The sequence below is a fragment of the Ursus arctos genome, unplaced genomic scaffold (genome assembly GCF_023065955.2).
Source record: "Ursus arctos isolate Adak ecotype North America unplaced genomic scaffold, UrsArc2.0 scaffold_9, whole genome shotgun sequence".
In the NCBI taxonomy this organism is placed as follows: domain Eukaryota; kingdom Metazoa; phylum Chordata; class Mammalia; order Carnivora; family Ursidae; genus Ursus; species Ursus arctos.
This window is the reverse complement of record NW_026623111.1, coordinates 17333155-17345242: the sequence shown is the minus strand read 5'-3', so window position 1 is coordinate 17345242 and position 12088 is coordinate 17333155. Positions and strand designations below refer to the sequence as shown.

General features: G+C 39.6%; 1 protein-coding gene across 4 annotated transcripts in view; it reads right to left on the bottom strand.

The window, feature by feature from the left end:
• Positions 1-12088, bottom strand: part of LOC113266744 (cytosolic beta-glucosidase) — a 647115-nt gene that overhangs the window by 634410 nt on the left and 617 nt on the right. The window lies entirely within an intron of this gene.

The window sequence follows — 12088 nt, the reverse complement described above, 5'->3', positions numbered from 1 at the left end:
CCATGATTTTCCTAGTTCTGCTGCATTGAAAAATGTTTTAAAACCATTGGACTGGAAGGTTTCTAGAATTCTTTCTAGTCAGTCTGACATCCTGAAAGAATGTCAGTTCCATATGGGTTCCTTCCGAGTCTTCTGAGTTCTTCCACAGCACTCAATCCAGACTTTGCAACCTTTGCTCCTCTTTGCACTTCCCTCTATAACCCTCTTTCAAGTATTCTTATCCACTACAATTTCAACCATCAGCTAGACAGTGGTAATTACCAGCAAATCCAACCTGAAAAGGAGATAAGAATTTCCAGTCACCTTCCAGGATTTCCATTTAAATACCCTGGGGGTGGGGGGTGCCTGGGTATCTCAGTCTGTTAAGCAGCTGGCTTTGGCTCAAGTCGTGATCCCAGGGTCCTAGGATCAAGTCCCGCCTGCTCAGCCCAGAGTCTGCTTCTCCGTCTGCCCCTCCCCCACCCCACTTTGTGTGTGCTCTCTCCTACTCTCTCTCTCTCTAATAAATAAATAAAATCTTTATAAATAAATAAATAAATAACCTAGGGGAATCTCAAGCCCACATTGAACCTATCCCACTTCTACCACAGCAACTCCAAACCTGCTCTTTCCCAATAATTATGTTTCTATTCATAGTGCCATCAGCCAGCCAGTCACCTAAACTACAATGACAAGAGTCACCTTAGTCATCCTATTTCCTTCCTGCCCTGCATTTTATTCATGAACATATCCTTTTGGTTCTCCCTCAGTGATGGCTGTTTATGCTTTCTCCTCCATTCTGCCCCCTCCACCTGAATTCAGGCCTTCATCATCACCTGCCTCAACTACTCCAAGAGCCTAATGACTGCTCCCTAGGTCCTATGTCTCCTTCCTCCAGTTCATCCTCCACACTGCAGTCAAAACTCCTTCTAACATACAGACCTAATCACAGTATTCCTGTTGCTTAAGAATATTTTATGGCTACCAAGAACCTATTGCACACGATCCTAACACCAACACCTAAGCCTGTACCTTATATACATCACAACATGGACCTATCCTACCTTTCTAGCTTCAATTCCTTCCATTCACCCTATCATCAGAAAACAGACCGTGGCAGGCTTTCTCAAAGCCTGAGCCATCATACAGAACACTTATAAAAAAATGTAAATTCCTGGGCCCTATCTATAAATAGTGGTGTTGTATAGCCTCGTGTGAGGCCTCCAAATCTATATTCGAACAAGAACGCTAGGTGATTCTAATATATTCCAAAATATTAGAATCCTAAACCATTTACCTACTTTACTAGATGTGACTATACCATTCCTCAAAAACTACATAAATATTCATAATTTTGTTCTTTGGCTTAAAATGTTTCCTCTGCTGATATGCCCATCCTAGTGTCTATCCCTGAAAACAAAACAAAACAAAACAGAATAAAACCAACTTCTTATTAAAAGCCTAACATAAATGCCCATAAAGTCCCTCCCATTTTACTCTTGTATCCCCACACCTCCCACCAATGCTCCACTAGCATTTCGTTTGTTCTGCTACGAGGATCATCACATCATATCACGGTTCTGCGTATGCTTCTCTCCTTCACTAGAATGTTGGATTCGAATGATCACTTTATTTACTTTTTACATCTCCAGGCTCCAATAGCCACAGTGAATAAATGTCTAACTGAGAGGAACTATGTAGCAGTAATTCAAATAAACATCCATTAATTTAATTTAATAATTAACTCACATGAGGCACCTGGGTCTTCCAGTACATCATGGAAACCGATCTTTTCTGACTCTTCTAGCACGTTTTCTTTCCAAAGTCATCATCCAACATCAAGCCAACTACATCACAGTTTTAGAATGGCTGCCCCTTGTCTTAATTTGAGCCACAGAGAGTGTACTGAGGTGACTATGGCAGATGTTTGGCCCCAGCTGTAGAATATTTATGCTGAGAAGCCCTCAGTTCTTCCTTCAGTAAGTCAGCTGAAGAACAAGAATTTGTTACATACCAACATTTGCCAAGTTCTCAGCATTGTGGGGAACCGGATACATTAGAGTCTCCATCACCTCCATTCCCATATCTTGTCCTTCATACAAACAAAGAAAGGAGGCAATGGCCAAAGTCTCTTGCAATAGTTCACCCTGTGAAAGAGCCTTAGTCTCCCACACTCTGTTACAGAGTGGTTGATGTGCATTTCTAACCTGTGCCTGCAATCTAGACCCAGATAATAATTTATGAAACATATGAAGTAATGGACCATCAAGAGAAAATGTTGCTCTTTCAAAGATCCCCAAGTATGCATCTGTATGATAGACTACAATGACTCCAAAGGAAGATTATTGTCTTTAGAGTAAATAATACTCTTTTCCCCCCAAGTCTCAAAGCCTGTATTTAAATGATTATTCATGGGTGTTGTGGGAGACTTTAAGCCTTAGCTTGGCAATTCCCAACATAAAAATGGGTAATGTTTCAAAAACCTTGTTTATGACTCACCTGCCCAGAAACTCACTATTGCCTCTTACATTATGTTCCAAATTCCCAGGCCAACCCCCAAAATCTATTTATCTCATTACACACCTGAAGGGTATTCAGTGACACCTGCCCCTATTTACAACATTGTTCCTTTGAGAAAATGTCCTCTAAGCTCCCAGTCAAGTGACATGTAAATACATTTCTCCCTGCATTCAGAGACACATGGGGAAAGACAAGAGGATGAAAATGAGAAGTGAATGAGCACAGACATTCAGACAGGGATCAGAACCCTGTTAATCTCATACATACATTCAAAAAATGCCCTTCTCTACATGATTATTGCTCATTAGGGGTAAAGAATTATAGTCTTCACTATCAAGAGAGAGATTTTCGGAATTTGAAGTGACTACCACCATCTCCTTGCTACCTAGTTGAAACATAAACATAGTCATAAGAAGATTTGACATTGACTCTGGAACTGTCCAACCTCTTGTCTATATTTTCAATTTCCCCCTAACTCCATTAAGTGCCTGTTATAATTAGTATACATTTTAAATAGGTTTTAAATGGGCACATCATAGAAAACATTTTCTTATTTTGAGTCAACGTAAAAGCAAATAAATTTACAGTTTCAAATTATAAAATAGGCCCTTTTAGATTAAAAAAAAGAAAAGAAAATCTAGCTTGTGTCTTTTTCTATTATTAAAATGTAAAGGATTTTTAAAATCTCATTTATTTTGTCAGTTGGTTCTGCTTAACATTCTTCAGCCCAGTCCACTCTCAATTATCCATGCTAAGGAAGGGGGATCAGAGTGGCCTGGATAATCTAAAACAGCAGACAATTTTAAAAGCCCTTGTATTTGGCCCGGGCATACTTTACAATCAAACTCTGATTATCCACACTAATGAAAGGAAGAACAGGCACCTTGAGAAACATCCAATGCCAATATAGATGTGCTCAGCTGGTTTAGGGCACCTCGAGGCAGAGGCCTATGTAGCATAGCAGAAGGAAAACAACAGGGCCCCAGCTACTACCAATGATGACCACCAATGCCATCCAAAATACCAACACACAGCTACAAGTGTCCATACCAACCCCTCTTATGATAGTAGTCATCTTTAGAAGCATGGAGTTATGTCCAAATGTCCCCAGCTAAAAAGGCATGCTGTTTCAAACAGTTAATACAAGAAGAGATTTTTCATGCGTATTAAAAACCTGTCTTAGGTCTTCCGTTTGCCCCACGCCACTCCCCTGCCTCTTAACTCATCTACCAAGTTCATGGTAACACACTCGGAAGAGGGGTATAAAGGCTCTCAAGAAGCAGTATGTGGGAGTAGGAAATGTTCCAGCTTGGAAGGTGGGAGGCCTGGATCTTTGTCCCCTGTTGGTCTCTGCTCACGCCAGCAGTCAGGTGTGCACCCAAGCAGAGGGAACACTGCGTTCAGCAGGACATGAAGGTCATGGCACATTTAAAGAACGGCATGTGCTTTATCTTGATCCAAGAAGAAGATACAAATGAAGAAGAAGCAAGAGGTGAAGCTGGGGATGTTGTCAGAGGTGAGAGTGCAGAGTTTTTTTATACCATGCCAGAAGTTCAGAAATTATTCTGTAGATGGTAGGAAGACAATAAAAATGTTTTTAATCATTGTTAAAACTTACTGAACACGGTTTGCCCAGGACTGCTCTAAGCATTTGATGTTAATAAACACACTTAATATTTCCAACAATTATTATTGTTGTTCCCATTTTATAAATGAGGAAACCAAGGAGAGCAAAGCTCAGGAGTCTCCCAAGATCACAGAACTGATAAGTGGTGGCATCAGGATTCAAACCTGGCCCATTTCATTTCAGAGCTCTTTCTATGTGGAATGGAATGATGTGGCCAGAATTTTACTACAGACCACACTGTAAGCAAAGTGCTGGAGGGATTTGGAGGAGTATTGAGGAGGGAAGGATATTTCAAGAAGACAGGAGCCGGTGTGTTCCAGAACTAAAGGAAAGGTAGTAGTAATGGAGAAGAGGGGGTAACCAAGAGGTTAAAAGGAGCTAGAACTAAAAAATAATAATAATAATTGGTTAAATAAAGGAGAGAGAAAGAGGAAGAGTCTAGCATGAGTCCCAGAATGCTGACCTGGGCACTGTGTGATGGCCTAATAATTCTGAAAGACCCACTTGACCTTGTGCACTAGTGAACTTACCTGGAAAGCAACCCCGAGCAGATGGGCAGGCCCAGGAAGGAATGGCACAAGTAATGCTTTTTATTTTCCAGTACTATGCTGGCATATACTCATCCAAATAAGCAAATGTGCCATTTTAACTGATGAATTTGGTGGTGACAAAAAACAAAAACAAAAACAAAACACAACTCATGTACAAATATGTAGGCTAATATAGAGAACACATACTCCAAACAAATGATTGAGGTACAGCAATTTTTTTTCTTGTTTTTCCAGGTTAAGTATATTGACTCACATTTCTCTTTCTATGTAACATCCATGAACAACTACAGAAAGACAGATAAGAGAGAAAAAGAACAGGATGAGGAGAAAAGATGCAGACATGTTATAGCTTATCAAGATAGTTGTAGGTGTCATAAAAAAAGCCAAAACCACTTATAGAACATTCCTATTAGGGTGAAAAATATAAAAGGGTATGTGTGCATGAAAGTGTGTGGATATATTCAAAAAGACTAGAAGTATATACTCGAAATTTGAAAATTGCTCTCTGAATGACTCTTCTATTTCTCGCTTATTTATATGTTTTAAGTGTCTACAATTATCTTGTATTACTTTCATAATACAAAAAAAAATTTCTAAGCATATGGAATAGGCATCTATGTTTAGAACCTGCTGATACAAAAGAATACACAGGTAGGCAGACACTCATCTGTAAATAACCCACATATGCCAATAGTGATAGCAGTGGGTACCTTTCAGCACTGCCCATAAAGCCAACGGAGATACTGGAAAATTTGGTACATGGAGAGTCTGTGTGTTGAGACTAAAAGGAGGTATGAAATGATGAAAAGTATGAATGGCTTAGAGCAGCTGACCTCAGAAGCAGATGCTTGGATGTGGGGCCTGTGTAGGTCATTGTATTCCTCCTCCACCATGCCTTTCTCACATTGTCTGACTATTTCATTCTCTCCCATTACATTGTCTGAAATTCCATCAATCTTCTTTCTAAAAAGCATAAGGCTAGACAATGTCCGGAGGTGAAAGTGTTAGAGATGATATGGAAAATGATAATGGTAAGGAGAAGAAGAGGAAAATTCACTTGCAACTTGGAACAATGTTTCATGGTTTATGAGATACTTCCATATATTAACTCATGTTAACAGACTTCAAGTTCAAGGTGGGGGGTAGAGTGTACATATTTAATTTCTCTCCCTTATAACCCCATTGAAATGATAGTAAATAAAAAGAAAATCCACAATTGAGCTGAAAACAAAAGAAAAAAGTGTCCCAATACAATAACACATTTACTAAAGTATTTCCAGATAATAGAAAGAAAATACAATTGTCTAAACAGTCTGAGAAACTAAAGCAAAGAATTACAACACAAACTTACAATGAAGATTGGTGCTAAGGATTAAGAGGAGATCCCCTGGGGAATCTCTGGTTTAACCAAAGCAGAGAGCTGAGCAGGCCTCAGAGAGATCATCAAGATAATTAATTAAAGTATTATCTATCATACTGTTGGCTTGATTGTTCCCTCTCCCCCATAAACAGAGCAGTTGGTACTCCCTTAGCCCATGTTGGAATCCTAAGAAATGCTTAATAAAAGTGAGAGATGTGCTAGGAAGGATCCTTACTAACGGTACTGAAATGGTGAAGAGAAGTTGAACAAACTCAAGCTAAACATGAACTTGAAGAGGAGTAGGGACAAGAGACAAAAAAGTAACAAGCGAACATTTAGACAAAGACAAACACTGTATGATCTCACTTATGTGGAATCTTAAACAAAACTCATAGAAAACGAGATCAGATTTGTGGTTACTAGAGGCAGGAGGAATAGGGGGTTAGAGGAAGGTGCTCAACAGGCACGAACTTCCAGTTATGAGATAAGTAAGTACTGGGGACACAATGGGTGACATGATGACTACAGCTAACTCTGCTGTATGGTGCATTGGCAAGTTGCCAAGACAGCAGATCCTGAAGTTTCTCATCATAAGGAAAAGACCTTTTTTTAGGGGGTGGTGGGTATCTATATGAGATGATGATGCTAACTGGTCTTACTGTAGTGATCATTTCCCAATATGTGTAAGTCAAATCATTATGCTGTACACCTTAAACTTATACTGCATGTCGATGACATTTCAATAAAATTGAAAAAAAATAGACTTAATAAAAATATAAAATCCTTAAAAAAAGCAAACAAAAATATTCTTCTTTAAAATCCTTGAAATCTGACAGTTATTGAGCTCTAAATCTTGGCTCTTTCCCATCATATATAGTCCTTTATGAAAAGATTGACTGTCAATAGGTCCCATTCACTTATACAGAACCCTGCTTCTTATAAAGTCAGCCCTGTTCCAATTAAATAGAGCTATTTAACTTTAAAAAAATATCCTAACTCAGACACTGTTTTTTTTGTTTGTACACTTTTATTTAAATTTAATTAGCCAACATATAGTAGTACATCATTAGTTTCAGATGTAGAGTTCAATAATTCATCAGTGCTCATCACATCATGTACCCTCCTTAATGCCCATCACCCAGTTACCCCATCCCCCCACCCACCTCCCCTCCAGCAACCCTCAGTTTGTTTCCCATAGTTAAGAGTCTCTCATGGCTTGTCTCCCTCTCTGATGACTTCCCATTTAGTCATTCTTCCCCTATGATCCTCTGTGTGTTTCTTATATTCCACATGTAAGTGAAACCATATGATATTTGTCAACATACTCTTTCATTCATAAACATGAACAGACTCTCAAGGATCACCAGACTTTGGACAAAAACAAATAGCATGAAAGATAAGGTCCCAAATAAGCAAATAACCCCAAAATCTCAAGGTGATAGAGAAAAAAAGAAACAAAGAGCAAGAAAGAGAACTTAATTTTTTAAACTAGCATTCTTAAAAAGATCTGAGGTGTGACTACATCCAGAAAACAAAACACAGCTTCCTGAAAATGAAACAATCAAAGAATAGATTTGAAAACCTAAAAATATGATCGCCACAATTAAATACTCAATATTGGAGTTGGAAAATAGAATGAATGAAGCTATAAAGTCCAAATTAGTAATCTGGAAAAAAAAGTTGAGGAATCACTTCAGATCCAAAGAAGCATAAAATATAAGAAAAATTTCTCCCACATTCGCTCAGTGAAATTTCAATAAAAAGAGATAAGCATTAGAAATTCTACAGCTGAAGGGTGCCTGGGTGGCTCAGTCAGTTAAGTGTCCAACTCTTGGTTTTGGTTCATGGTCATGATTCTCAAGGGTCATGAGATCAAGCCCTACATTGGGCTCAGTGCTCACGGGGGAGTCTGCTTGAAGATTCTCTCCCCCTGCCCCTTACCCAACTTGTGTGTGTGTGTACGCATGCGCTCTCTCTCTCTCTCAAATAAATAAATAAATCTTAAAAAAAAAAAAAGAAATTCTGTAGGTGAGAAATCTGAGATTTAATTCTCCAGTAGTTCATGAATAGAGTCAGATATATTCCAGATGTCTCCTACTCATAAGCCCAAGGCTGAAATTCAATCAGTACATGTAAATGTGGCCCCAATGCTTGTCTATAGCTGGAACCCACTCTGATTGGTTCATCGGGTGCCAGCCTGGTCAATATCAGTTGTTTACAGCTCTACTCTTCATGGTCTTAAAATGGTCCCATACTGGTTGCTTATGGCTGGCATCCACTCTCACTAGTCAATGCAAGTGCCAATCTAGTCTATACCCATTGTTTGCAGTTGGTATCTGCTTGGGTGTTGAATGAGTTGATGAATATTTGAATATCATTCTTGCTTACAAACATACTCTTTCAATGATGCCTATATAATTTCATGGTACAACCAAAAAAGGGGGATGCATTAAATAGGTGATGGGGATTAAGGAGTGCACTTGTTGTGATGAGCCCTGGGTGTTGTATGGAAGTGTTGAATCACTATATTGTACACCTGAAACTAATATTACACTGTATGTTAGCTAACTGGAATTTAAACAAAAAGTTAAAGGGAGGACAATCATTAAGATTTTTGTGGACCACAAATTTGACCCTGGGGGAAAGAAAGAAAGGTGATTTCTGTTACATCAACCTTTGAGCTATGAAAAATTTCACAAACACACGCTTCCCTCTCTTCTTCCTTTCACCTTACATACTAAGAAACGAGCAACCATGCTTTTAAGTCTATTTTCTCTCCTTCTTTTCTAGGTGGTCCAGACAAAGGGTAAATATATCAAGTGAGCCCTGTTCTGGAAGACTCCCACAGGCAGTCATCCCAAACTGGGGTGTTTAATCTAAGGGGGTTAGCAGAAAACAGGAACTAAGATACGCAGGCCAAATCAGTTACGTAGAGAAAGCAAATAGGAAGTGACCTAAAGAAATATAGGGCCTGTGCTGACATCTAAAGCAGGTAGATGAAATGTGCCTCTAGCTCAGGTGTGTGTAGATTAGATGAGTTTTTAAAAGGGACTAGAGATGAAATAGCCTGAATAGAAATCACCAAAAATGGGATCTAAAACCAACTAATTCAGCTGCCCTGTTTACTCTCCCTTGTTTACTCTCCCATCTTTTAAATGCAAAAGTAACTCCGAATCTCTTAACTATAGGATTCCATCTTTGACGTCCAAAGGCAAACAGAAGGCCAAAGTTTGAGCCCAGCCCCAATTTCTGCCAACACAAAGCCAAAGTCAAAGGTAAATCAAAATCCAAGCATTATATTGGTATCCAGTGCAGCATCAAAGGTTGATAATGGCATTCATAAAACCGAGGCCTTTGCCCCCCCAGAACCACAAACTCAGATCCCACCAGGAAGTGTTAATGGAGTAGTTTAGACTTTGCTTAGGATTTGTGGGATTTTGCAGAGCATGTTCACCCCTTAAGAGCCTTCCCTGAAATCACTGGGAGTTATAAGCTCATAAGAGCTGTAGAATTGGGTCCTAAATGTCATTTTCATAGCTCCTCTGTGGCCAAGCGAGGAAGTAAACAAAATGGTTCTGAGCTACCTGCTGTTTTCAGTTTCATATCCCCTCCAGCCGAAAACAGAAGCAGAGGCGGCTTCACAAAGGGTTAAAACTCATGAGAATTGTTTTTGTATTTTAAAATACTGGATAAGACTCACTTCTGTACAAGCGATAATTATCTGCACTTTTTCTTCCCTGCCTCTTCATCTAACAAATATGTTTTACGGGTTTTACAACGCTCTTTACAACTCACCTAAAACACATAATTTCCCTCTTGCTTATATTACTTGTTTATTATTTATTTATTAGATTTATATTATGCTTTCCTCCAAAAGGCTCAAAGCACCACGGAGCCAACTCTTATATAATAAACATTTCATTAAACTCTTCTTAAAACTATAAACAGGGAAGTAGCCGGAGTGGAGGCAGAAGGGATATGAACAAGGACAGGAAGAAGGAAGAACCATGGGGTCTGGTGAAATAGGCAACCAAGTAATCACTATATTAGCAGGCCCAGGGATCAGAAAGTCCTGTCCTGCCCCTTTCCATCAGCCCCACCTGCAGAGACCCTGTAGTTCTTTCTCCAAGTAACAGAGCCAAAATGTCTCCATTTCTGTGTGGGGGTGAAGCATAGATATGCAGGGAGGGGAGGTGGGAGATTATGTTAGTTGTCTATCAGGGCTCTCAAGAAGTTATGTGAAAACAAATGTACCTACACAGACAACTGTGTTTTGAAAACCAGTATAAAGATATACATGGTAATGCTTTATAACAAATTGCCAAAATGTTAGTTTGGTTTTTTTTTTCAAATACAATCCAGGTTTAGTCCTCAGTTCTGCTGAGTGTGTGTGACTTCCAATGGTTCTGTAGACTTTCAGAACCAGGACAAACTAAAAGTTCAAAGATTCTCAAAATCAAAAAGTGACTGAGGTTGACCTCAGCTTTTAAATCCCAGGTCACACTGATTTGACAAAGTGATAGGACAAAGCCATTGACATCCTGCGTATGTGATCTGCACAAGAGTGGAAAAGTAGCTAAATGGTAATTCTCTCAGCAGCTGCTGGTAGAACCAGTCCAGAAGAAGCGAAGAGGGAATATATTCTAACATGCAGAACGAAGAAGAAATGACCAGTCACTACACGCAGCAGACTAACTCTCCTGTCGGTAACACAGAAGAGAATACAGCCAGGAGAAAGAACAACCATAATAGTATTACTGTTGCTGTTACCATGTGCCAGGCACTCTCCTGCTCTGGTTACACATGCTAAACTCTGCCATCCCCAGAACAAACCTACAAAGCGGGCACAATTATTTTCCTAATTTTACAAGTAAGGAAACTGAGGCTTAAGTTATTTGCCCAAGGTCACTTAGTAAGTGTGTGACCTAGGATTCAAACCCAGCACAAAAGGATAAGTAAGAGCTCTTAGGTGGGAAAAAAGCAAACATAAAAAAATTCTGTGAGTTGACAAAGAGAGAAGGCATGTTGTATCAAGTCTTCCCACTTCTAAGCTGCTGATAGAGAGTTAACAGCAGGTTAGAGGCCACAAATAAAAATCTTAAAATAAGGCTGCAGCAAGCCCGGTGCAGAAGAGCATGAAATAAACTGACAGAAGAAGTACGGCAACCCGGAGACCCCATGAAGACAGGAGTTCAGAATGGACCAGTGAGGTTATCCCTGAGTCCTGAGGGAACAGGACCTGGAAACTGGTACCTGAAATCCACAATATTACCTTACATAACTGATTGTAGATTTATCCTAAATTAACTGCTGAGTTCTATAGAGTATTGCAGATTTATGCTACATTAACTGCTGAGTTCTAGAGTTATCCTCAGAAATCCTTTTGTGACCCTTCCAATATAAAGACCATGCATTGAGCACTTGCTAAGCACCAAGCATTTGACACACACCATCTTATTTAAGCCTCACAGCAACTATAAAGTAGATAACCACAATTATCCCCATTTTGCAGATAAGGAGGCACAGAGAGGTTGAGTAGCTAGCCCAAAGTCACACAGAACTAGTAAAAAGGTGAGAAGGATCCCCAAGTCTAGGGAGTCAAGTGGCTTATTTTGGCCCCGAGAATAGTGAGAAAATAAACCTCCCAGTTTATGACGATTTGCTACAGCGGATCTAGGAAACTACTGCAAGAAACTATCTTAGCTTTGTTTAAGCCAGGGTTTCCCACATTTATTTGACCAAATAAATATTGTTCCCATGATAGGCACTAACGACACTTAATTCCTCAAGTGGAAAATATATGTGTTTTGGGAAAGCTAGCCTAATCTTCCTATTTTACAGATGAAGAAGCTGAGACTCGGGGAGGATGATGGAATCACGTGCACATGCTCATGCATAGTAGGATGGAGACCACGCTCAGACCTCCCACTCCATTCAGGGCGCTCTCTTCCATCTCACAGTTGTGCCCTGTAATTCTCAGGGGCCGGGTGATGGGGCGACACATGAGATTAGGCTCTGCTTTTGGCCACCAGAAATAGAACAGGACACCTC